The sequence below is a fragment of the Falco rusticolus genome, chromosome 2 (genome assembly GCF_015220075.1).
Source record: "Falco rusticolus isolate bFalRus1 chromosome 2, bFalRus1.pri, whole genome shotgun sequence".
Lineage (NCBI taxonomy): Eukaryota > Metazoa > Chordata > Aves > Falconiformes > Falconidae > Falco > Falco rusticolus.
Window position 1 is genome coordinate 55,210,634 of NC_051188.1, and position 11,640 is coordinate 55,222,273.

Here is an 11,640-nt window from a genome sequence, read left to right on the forward strand (position 1 = left end):
CCAAGCAGCCATTACAATCAAAGCTGGATTCGTTCACACACCCATGGGAAGGTGCCTACTGTCATTTGAGATCCTGTATGAGACAGCAAGAGTAAGCACAGCAAGGTACTGAGGCAGGCAAGGCAAGGTAAGGCAAGGAAGAGTGCTTCTAATAAAGTACATGTTTCTAATAAATTCTAATAAAGTACTAATAAAGTTTTTAGAGAAGTTAGAGTGTGGAGAAAAGGAATAGCAGATTGATAATAACAGGGAGATTACTTAAGAAGGGAAAGAAAACTAAGTAGAAGAGCGGCACGTACCTACCTTTTATTACGATTACTTCCCTCCATCACAACTAATTTTACAAAACTGGGATCACACTATAGGATGCAGTACTAGTATAGAGGAAGTGCCAGCCTCTGGTCCTCAGTAATGCATCAACACTTTTAGAGTGCCCTCCCTGGCTGGGGGGAGGGGGGGGGGGGGGCACCTGGATGGACAGAAAAAGGACAGACAGCTCTCACATCCTGGTGTCACCGTGTCGCTGCCCCTTGCAGGCCTGCCGCCACCGGCAGCCGCACACCGCTGCATGACACGCCATGAGGAAGACCCAGAGTGTAACTACAAGAAGACAGTTGTCTTTCAATTAGCCATTGGGAAAACAGCAGGCACTGTCCATTGCTTAGTGCCTTGCTGTTGAGAAGTTCCCACAGCCTCCCAGCGGCTATTGCGCTTAAATAAAGGCACCATTATGAGGGCTGCACAATATCAGCACTATACCACTTTACAAAACAGCACGCCGAATGACTTTTTATTTACTACAGGGTTTTACTATCTCTTGAAAAATGAGTAGTGCTGTGTGTTGGCACTACTGCCTAGAACTGCTTGCCTGCAGCTATCAAAGGACTTTTCAGGAGGTGAGTCCAAGCCCATGAGCAGTGGCCAAAGCCCCGGTGATCCAAAGTGTGACCGCGCTGCTTTGTCCACACTTCTGAGCTACCAGGTCAGCCTACCACACCTGAAACTGTGTTAAATTTATCAGTTAAAATATTCTAGCTTTATGCTAAAAGTCCAGGAAAAGAGTATTTCAGCTACCTTGTAGTTTGAATTCATGCCCAGGTTCACCTCCAATAGCAAACTTCTCAGCCTGTCATCAAAGGGTGGCGAAGAAATATATCCATACAGATGCCAATGCATTTTGGGGATTAATACATAGCTTTTTGGCAAGAGAGGGAATATAGAAAAAGAATACTCAAAGGTACAGGCAAAGAAATCACTAAGCACAACTCACTGAAGTAATACAGAATTCCTGAGCAGTAAGTAGGCAGTGGGTTCACATTTTTTTTCTCAATGACAGTATTGTTTCTTAGATTCCTTCTACTGTACTCAAGCACAGATTAGCATCAAGCCAGAAAAGTATTTAGCCTTTGGAATTTTGGAAAGAATTTTGGCCAAAATAAAACACTCTAGATCTAAATTTATGTGGAAATCAATATATCAACAAAAAGAATAAACCATGTGATATTTCATAATGACAGGTGACGACTCTGGAGATAACAAGAAAGACAACTCTATAAGGAAAATTGCAGACAAGCAAAGGATCAAGATCCAAGTGGAAAGAAAAGACACATGAGAAGCAGCACCCAAGTAAGTGCTCCACAGACAAAAGGATTTTCAAATGGGAAGAAAAAAAAAAGGAAAGATACTGTATGATAAGAAGCAAATTCACCAAGTCACGTGAATCCATAGTATCGCAAGCTCAGCACCCAAAAGTGATTAGCATTTCTGGAAATATTCACCATTGTGAATATTATTTTTTTTCTTTGAAGAAAGTATTACACTTTTGATTCTTTGTTCTGCCAAACCACCTTTCCATTAGTTTAGGGGTATTTACACTGTCATAAACTTCACCTGAGAAAGAACAGATTCTAATTCTGTGGAGCAATATTTCAAGTCTGGAGAAAAAGGACTTGGCAAGAAACACAAATTTTAATACCTTAGTACATTTTTCATTGTTCCAAAGATCATGTAACATACTATAACTTACACGTGACATGAAACTTGCCACAATCAGAATGTTTTGAATGAAAATGGAACCATGCTAATCTTTACGCAAAGCTTACATCAAGTCCACCTTTTTGTTTGTATCTTAAGTGACAGACAAATATGTTGGCTGCTGATTTTAACTGTTGTGAATTTATGCCTTCCAGAGTTCATAGAGTAAGAAGTGTGATCTAAGGCAGGTTTTTCCAGCAGTGCCACCAGGAATGCATTACTTGAATACTTACAAAGGTTTCTCACTGGAAAATGTGTGCAGAAAAGCTAACGTACAAGATGAAAATCAATTCAAGACTAAGATGCCTTCATTATGCATCTACCATGTATGCATTTATCTAGGAGCTACATGTCTATGTTCCCATTATAGCCAATAGACATTTTAATCATTATAGTCAATGGAGCCTAAAGAGTAATTCACCCAGAACAGAGAGATCTCAAAAACATAAATTTCCTAGGAGGTTCAAGAAACCTAGAACACTAGAGGGCAAGTAGAAGAAAGAGCTGTTAAGTGCCCCAGCAGAGGTAAAGACTTCACTGTGAGAGTGCAGCATCAGACACCAGAGACTCCACAAGTCAGCCAGCCATTCTAAGTGACCTGACAAAAGAAAAAGCTTACACCTGGAAAAAAGCTCCTCCTAACAACTAAAAACAGACACCAAACAGAAATCCATAGGAAGAAAAGCTTCCCTACATCTCCTGATCTTTGTTTTAGATTCTCTGAGTTACCCAAGTGCAACCAGATTTACACAAAATCTCACAAGCCATTAGATCTTAACAGAAACAACTCAACACTTGCAGAAACAAACTTTGTTCTCTTAGCCTTACATCTCAAAGCAGTACAACTCAGAAAAACAGCTTCTCCAATATTTCAAAATTTTCAAATCCCTCAAAACTGCAATAAGGGATGACCTAGGAAGAGGAGTAACTGCCACCCCCTCCTATGCTCTGCCACTACCCATGTAGGTTTCCTTATGCTTGCAAGATTATCTTTCATTTCTAGCAAGTTTGATGATAATTCTTCAGCCTTTCCTACCCTTGTACCTAGGCCTTTAGATTCCTATCTCTGCACTGGAAATGTTTTTCCTTTTTATTTTGCTATTTAACTGCTCATCTCTGTTCTCTCCCACCCTCCTGAAAATTAGATGCCCTCGAGTCTTTTCTCCCTGATTTTTTTCTCGTCCCACCCCATTCTGCTTTTTCCTTCTTACACAGACTCTTATTCATTCATGTCTTCTCTCTTCCTTCCTCCAGCACAGACCACTGCCCTTTCACCCCCTTACACTTTGCCTCCATGTCCCATACATAGCCAGGTGAATAAGGACAAAGCTGGGCATGCAGAGCAGCTCTGGAGATTTCATGATCCTGCCCCTGCACAAAACCCATCTTGATATGAACAGCCTCATTAGCTACTGCCTTCTTATATTTACATTATTCATCCAGTCCCTTTCTAATTTGTAGACTTTTTTCCTGGAAACCAATTTGTATGCTACAACATATTCACATATTGTTAGAACAGAAGGGCAACCCAGAGAAGAGTGATCTGGTCAGGCCTCACAGAAAACAAACAAGACTCCAGCCAGGAATTCAACCTGAGTTAAAGACAGTTTCACAGTATTAAGTTGTAGAGGAATGAAGGCAGGTTAACTAACATTGATAATATACAGCTGTGGGCTGGCTGCAGGGGCGGCAGGTTGGCCAATGTAGATAAGGTGCAGCTGTGGCTGGTTTCTGCTAAGTGGTTAAATAGCTCTAAGGAGAGCAACTAATGAAGGGGGGTTTTGGAAAGGGAGGAGGAAGTGCTCTGGATGAGTAGAGGCAAGGAGAAGGCAACAGAGGGGCTTGCCAGAAAAGTATGGAGAAGCAGAGGGAGTGCCTAGAAGAGTATGAAGAAATGGTGCAAACAGTAGATGGACCTTTGAGACCTTGTGAGGGATTGGTGGCTGTGCCAGGGTAAGGCTTGCCAACTACTTATTGAAGTTAACTTGGTATGTGATGGTAAAAAACCTTGTTGAGGCTGGCTAGTTTTGAGATGGCTGCAACATTATGCAAGTTTCCTTTCCTCAACAACAGCAAGGCTGCTGTGCTCTTACCCCATCAATTTGGATGCTGGATTACTCACCTTTCCTTGTGTTGCAAATTCCACTATCATGGTTTAACTCGGCCAGCTACCAAGCACCACACAGCTGCTCCCTCACTCCCCCTCGCCCAGAGGGATGGGGAGGAGAATTGGAAAGGAATGTAAAACTTGAGGGTTGAGATAAGAACAATTTAATAGGTAAAGCAAAAGCCATGCATGCAAGCAAAGCAAAACAAGAAACTCATTCCCTACTTCCCATGGACAGGCAGGTGTTCAGCCATCCCCAGGTAAGCTGGGCTCCCCCACATATAATGTTTACTTGGGAAGACAAATGCTATAATGCTGGATGTCCCCCACCTTCCTTCTTCTTCCCCTAATTTATATACTCAGCATGATGTCCCATGGTATGGAATACCTCTTGACTAGTTTGGGTCAGCTGTCCTGGCTGTGTCCCCTCCCAGTTCCCTGTACCCTTCCAGCTCTCTCGCTGGCAGGGCCCAAGAAACTAAAAAGTCCTTGATTTAGTATAAACATCACCTAGCCACAGCTAAAACCATCAGTGCCCTATCACCCTTGCTCTCATACAAAATCAAAAACACAGCACTGCACCTGCTGCTAAGAAGAAAAACCAACTCTATCCCAGCTGAAACCAAGACATCCACTTGTCAATCTTTTCATGGCTTTACTTGTGGGCTTCCTTGTGACAGGATGAATTCATCTCATCTGATGTTAAACACCTATTGATTACAGATATCTACACTTAACTGGTCATGCAGGGTTTCCTTTATAGGATCCTCTCTTAATGGAAAGAAATAGATGGGTTTAGGATGCAATTCACTTGGCTTGTTGTCTGTACCCATGTTGGGACAGGATTGACTGCATCACACAAAGGCCTTCTGCATTTAATGTCAGGGGAGACTGGGGTTCAGTGGTAGATACTCAGTATGCGTGACAGGTCTACATTTAAGACAGGTGAATTTGACCTGGATTCCTCACTGATCCCTCACTGGGCCTTGCAGTCTGGTTGAGCTTACCTCTCACAAGTCTGGAGCTGACTGCAATGGGAAATCCTCATTACTTAGAGATACCCGCTTCCAAACCTGCAAATTTGATGGCACTTGGCTCCTCTCCAAGAACGTGTGCTAGCTGAAGCATATACTACATACAACTTGCTTAGAAAGGTCCTAAAATTATAGGTTGCTTTAGTACAGAGGATGCCTGTGTCAGTTCTGCTAGATCTTTTTACAGCTTTAAATACCCATTATTTAAAAATTGCTAACACAGTTTTACACTTTTAAGTCAGCTATTGCCTTACTGTAGTTTTACTTATTTCTGTCAGAGATAATGAATGAACACTTCCCTTTCCTTTTTAAGATCTTCCATCCTGTTTCCTCATTTAACATGTCTGAGAAACCTCTTCAGAGATCATGAAGCAGTGTCATCATTTGGCTAAGGAGACTCAGCACCATGTCACTTTCCACGCAAACATGCATAGTTTTTCCATTGTCCATAATATGCAAGAACATGGATGAAAGTTTAAGCTATTTATAGTTTAGATAAACACAATGCTGACTGGCGGATTAAACCATCCTGAGTAAGCAACACCACTTTTCTCAGCATCTTCAGCTGGCAAAGGATGTGTAAATAATGTCAAAGAGATCTACCACTTGAGACCTTGTATCTGCACCTGCACTGCTGCTGTGATGACCACCTGCCCAAAAGCTGTCCAAAGCCAACTCCATCTCCAGAGTTTTTTCATCAGCTTCTAGCCTGGGCTAACTATGAATGCAGTCATAGAATATAAAGTATGATTCACTTAAGGAACATGGGCATCTGGAGGGTAAGAGGCTAAATCTCAGTTACCCTGTGGTTCCTCCATAGCCTATGAAGGGAAAGCAGCACCTCCAAGGGACAACTCATCCCATTCTCAGACAGGTATCTTGGCAAGGTCAGATGACCCCTCTCTGTCCTAATTTCTCTGCCTTGTCCTTCAAAGGAGGCAACGGTGACTAGTTTGAACTTAGACAGACCCTGAACTTTTAAATGTCTAAAGTGAAGTGAGATAAATGTCACTCTAAATGGCTGTGATAGGAGAGGACCCGATTTACATAGAGTAGATTTATGCTGGTTGACGAAAAAGTGAAGTACAGCGTAAGCTGGTTTAATATCCTAGGTTTGGTGCACGTGGAGCTTTACAGATGATGGGCAAAGCCTGTAAGGAGCCTACAGCCTGGCTAGCACACAGGCTGCCTTTGTGGCTTGTCATTCAGGGGACAGTCAGAAAGGCATGAGCCTAAGACCTCATGTGCAGCATGGAAGGATAGGACAGAGGCTCTCATCTTGACAATTCAGCAATGCAACAAATTGTCCTGATGACAGGGAAAGAAATACAAAGAAGGAAATCTAGATCTGACTCTGTACCATATAAAAAAAAATCTGAATGATAGTACAAACACAGTATTTGAAATAATATCAAGAAATCTCTAAAGCCTTGACTTATCTTTCTAAAGCCAGTTCCAGAAGATACTCTTCTCTCATAATTTTTATTCAAAACACTAATGTGACTACTTATCCCAACAGAAAATAGAAGATGGAACAAAAGATATTCATTCTTAATGTCATGTGGGCTAAATCCCAAGAACGTTGTTGCGCAAAGTAATGAATGCTCCCTTGCTTTAAGCAAGTAAATGTGTGTACATCCAAAGAAAAATACATTGTTTCCCCTGAGGGAAAGACAGCATTGATAACCATAGCAGGACAAAAGGTTAAGTTTTCACTTAACTGCCTGAAATCTGTCTTGTTAACTATACCATAAATTCTATATTTCTACATTACTATGGAATTTGAGCTCTATATTTCTACAAAAGCACAAAGCTGGAACCCTGGAATATCCTGCAGGTGGAGGGAGGGACACGACACAAATAAACACCAAAAACCCTAAAACTCCCAAGTAAGTGGATGAGAAAAAGCCTCCTTACATGGGGTTCCTGAGCTAAATTCAAACAGGATAAAGCTCTCCTAAACTGCTCACTCACAGGGGAAAAAAAACCAATGCTTGAATGTAGGGTGCTAGATTCTAGAAATGCATCATCAACTAAAAACTTTGGTTTTCTTTTTAAATGCATTTATTTCCCAGAAAGCTGAGAACCACAGTTCTAGTTCTTCTACAGGACCAGAAACCAAATAGGCAATAACTAAGTTTTTTTATCAAAAATATACAAAAATCATAAAAAATAAATCTGAGCCCCAACTCATGTTTTCTAAATCCCTTCCATTGATCATACTGCATAACTAAATGAGATTTACCAGATGTCTGTAACCAGTGCAGGAGACAAAGTCAGAAATCTCTTAGTCAAGAGACAGAAACAAACCTTTTCTATCAAACAAACTCAATTTTCAATCCAAGGAGAAGGAAATTTTATTACATGTAAGAGTGAGTAGCATTTATTCACTACTGACAGGCAAACTAGACAGTCACAATTATCAGGTATGGAAATTGCCTGCAGGGACAAGGAGGGGAATGTTTAAATCGGGTAGATATGCAAGTCCGAGAACATGAAGGAAGAGGAGAGGCATCTTGTCCAAGGAACACCTAAACTTGTTAAAACCCTCAGAGAGCCTATGGAAAATCCCAGGCATAGTAAGGTAGTCCCAAGTGAGTAAGAAATACCGAATAGAGGTATTTCAAAGCAAAGCTTTAAGCTTCTCCATTATTTGTTATGTTGTGTGGTTGCAAGTTGTTGCAACTTGCAGCAGAGCTAGCATGTGGGGTACACCACTTGCTGAGCTGCTCCTTCTCCTTGTTTTCATTCACTTAAAAAAAGTAGCCAAGGATGGTCCTGGAAAAAGCACATGAACCAAATCCACCAGATTTTGATTATTTGAGTAAGGCTGGAACAACATTGTAAACTGTGATTTTTCCTCTGAATCCCTGTGAGGTATCAACTTCAGTATTTGATGGTCATTCAAAAAAAACCTAAGTAACCCTGTAGTGGCAGAAAGTTTCCCAGTTGCAGAGAAGGAACCTTGTTGACTAAAACATAAAGGCTTAGACAGACATGAAAGTAGCTTGGATTTGCTTCCTACAGGAGGATCACCTTGAGAGAACAAGCTAAATGAAAAATAAATTAAAATAGAGATGTTTGCTGCCAAGAAGAAACCTAGAAAGCAGCAATGCTAACAAAAGGATAGTGTAGAAATAACGCTAAATGAAAAATGCCTGAATATTCTGTGACATGAAAGCAATAAAGCACCAACACTCAGGGTTATTCACCCAGAACCTGCCAAATCACATTAGAAACCTGCATCAAGCCTGAAAAATCAGGCAGACAAAGTTTTAAAAATACCAGAATTAAGGTTATCTTTTTATTTTATCCTCTTCTTCCACATAAGGCCCGAGGCCTTATTCAGTGCATACTATCTAAATCCCATACCAAACAAAAATGAGATTTTCTTTTCCATGTCCTATGGCTATCACCCTTGGCATTTCAGTGCTCCAGAACTTCTGTTTAATGTCACAAAATGTGTGAGAAGGGAATTGCTATTACAGGTAATATTATCCTTAGCTTAAAAACAGCTATTTCAGACACCGCCACAGCACCTAACTGTTATACATCCATGTGCCTGGGTACTCCTACTGAAAATCAAGACACTTTGAGAGGGCAAGAATGACTCACACCTTTCCTGGCCCTCGGGGAACTTGTTGGCAGAGGGGACCCAACCTGCAATGCAGCACTGGGGGGATACAACCAGACCACTGCTCAAAAGCAGTCTCGGGGCCACATCCTGAGTGGCACTGGTTGGCTGGTGTCTGCCTTGCATGAAGCTCGTCCCTCCATAGCAAATGTGCCCTGTGAAAAGCTGGCTATCAGGGTGCTAGCACACAAGCCAAGCAGACAGAGCTCCAACGTCAAAGCTTGCTCGGTGGCCCTCTTTTATTCAGCAGTATGGAAAAGGCCAAAAAGCAAGCAGTCGTTCTCTCTTTCACCTCTTCAGTTACACATCTGCAGGAAATTAATAACCTCCTAATTCATTCCCAAAGCACTGTTAAAGTCTTTGATGAATAATTAAAAGTTTTTTTTTAAAAAAAAAGTATTTATTTCTGATATCACATGCACAAAAGTACAGCTGAGAAGTCACAAGTAATCTTCATTTTAACATTTCCTTTTGTCCCCGAGTACTCAAGTGTGCAGGCTTAATATTCTTTTGAAAGCTTAAAAAAATCTTTAGGAAAAATAGTAATGTAAGCAGTTATACTCTCCCTTACCTGTCTTATTAGTAGGGGTTTAAGTAACACTTCTGTTTGTACTAATAGGATATTCATCAGCAGTGAGTGCTTCTTGTATCAGACAAGCAGTAGCAGCAATGCCTGATGTGGTGCTGTGATTAAAAAAGGACCAGTGATATCTTTTCATGAATAGCTGAAAGATGCTGAATAGAGGTAAGGAGCTGATTTACTGCTGTTTCGCATTGGTGACGCCAATACTGAAAAACCTTTTCTTGTGGATTGTTCTGGTTGACAGTATATTAAAAAGGTTACCAAAAACAACCTGGAAGCAGGAGAAGATATCTTAAAATTAGAGCGTCAAAGAGTTTGGTTTCTTTGGTTTATCAAAACAAAGCTGGATGGTGACTTCACTGCTGCATGATGCCCAAATGCCAGGTATTGAGAAGATCTTTGATCTAACAGAGAAAAGCTTAACAGAAATAATAGCTAGAATTTAACAATGGGCAGATCCAAATTAAAGGACTATATTTGAAACAGTTGCAACAAATTACCAAGACAACTAATGAATTTTCTGCCTCGTCACTTTAAACCAGAAACACATGCCCTCCTTAAAACTATGCTTTTGGAAAAATCCAAGTGATTTTTCCCAATTTAAAAGTAAGGAAAGGTTTAGGGGGAGATACATGACTGGTGAAGGTCAGATGACGTTACCAGGGTTTCTGGCCTTAAAGCTATTCCTTAGGCTTTCTGTGAACCAGAAGTAGTTTCAGCTACTAGCGAGGTCTAGGAATTTTGACCTCCACCCCAGATCTTGGTGAGAAGCAATCTCTAATCCTTCTGCCTCTGTCCCCATCCCTCCCGAAAGCCCGTGAGACCCCCTCACGCTGCCCGGCACTCCTTGGCGCGGCCTCCTGCCTGGCCTGGTGTCCCTCCCTTCACCTGTGGTGGGAGGCAGGGAAGGGACTGGGAGTGAAGCTTTTTTGCTTTCAGCCCTTCCATCCTAAATAAAAAGCTTAACTTTAAAAGAGCTAAAATGAGAGACCGGATGGCAAGCTTGCGCTTCCAGTTCCCGGGGGGCCGGCCAGCACACGAGGCGGCAGGCTGGCCAGGGAGCGAGCTGCCCGGCCTTCACCCACCTCACGGCTCCGGCTCCGCCATTCTGCCGCAGCGGCACGGGGAGAGGGGCTGGGGGGCTCGCTGCCGCCTCCCCGCACCGGGTCCTTCGCAAATCGCCGCGGCGCAGTTCTTCCATGCCCTGGCCATGTGGGCTGGGCAGAGGCTACGCGGGGCTGTTTGCCGGGGGGGCTGTGCTGGGCAGTACCGCAGCAGTCAGGCCATCGCCCGGCAAGCACCCACGCACACACTTGTAACTGAGGTAAAAAGGCGTCGCTTCCCGCAATCTCGCTACGGGAAATGCTCTCACCGCTTGATTTTTTTTTAAGGGAAAAAAAAAAACAAAAAACGACCCAACTGCGGAACGCAACAGGCAGCTTGAGCCCAGCAGCCGAAAGCCCTGGCGGCGCCACCGGCACTGCGCACTGCCACTAGCACCGCAGGGGTGACATATGTGGTGACATGCATGTTCCCATGCGATGTGTCGTCGGCCACACGGTCGCTATCAGCTCGAGACCGCGGCGCCCGGGGGCAGCCAGGGGCCACGCACACCGCGGGGCCCGGCCGTGCCGAGCAGCGGCGCTCAGAGCCCGCGGGCCGCAGCCGCCCACCGCCTGCCGGGCAGTGAGAGAAAAAGGGAAGAAAACTTCTGCCGAAACCCGGGATCGAACCAGGGACCTTTAGATCTTCAGTCTAACGCTCTCCCAACTGAGCTATTTCGGCCGCTGGTGTACGCCCCACCAAGGGGTACCCCTAAGCTGTTCTCCTCCTCCCCTCTCGGTCGTCATTAAATTGAATACAGCTGTGGCCCGTCCGGCGCTGCCGGGTACCGTCAATACCACAAGCGCATTGATGACGGGTCTTTGCAAATAAAACTATGCCTAAAGGCAAAGGCAAAGTTGCAATAAAACAAAACTCTATGTATACGTCTATGCACAATACATAACCTACATGCATTTAGTATCAGGATATAGGTGTTTGCACTGTGACTCCCTGGATTATTTGGGGGAGTAATGGGAACTAGAATATTCTGTGGGATTCAAGAGCACTAAATTGGCGGTATTTTTGCTTCAGTTTTCAGGGACTTCATTTTGAAGTCTGACAAATTCTACACAAAGCTAATGTACCACAAACAGACATGAATAGAAAAGGGCACCTCCATCCTCATTTTCCCATGGTCTTGCTC

General features: G+C 43.1%; 1 non-coding gene across 1 annotated transcript; it reads right to left on the reverse strand.

Annotated features, from left to right (window-relative positions):
• Positions 1–11,104: 11,104 nt before the first annotated feature.
• Positions 11,105–11,177, reverse strand: TRNAF-GAA. The gene has a single exon. It is a non-coding gene; the product is annotated as a tRNA-Phe (tRNA).
• Positions 11,178–11,640: the final 463 nt, after the last annotated feature.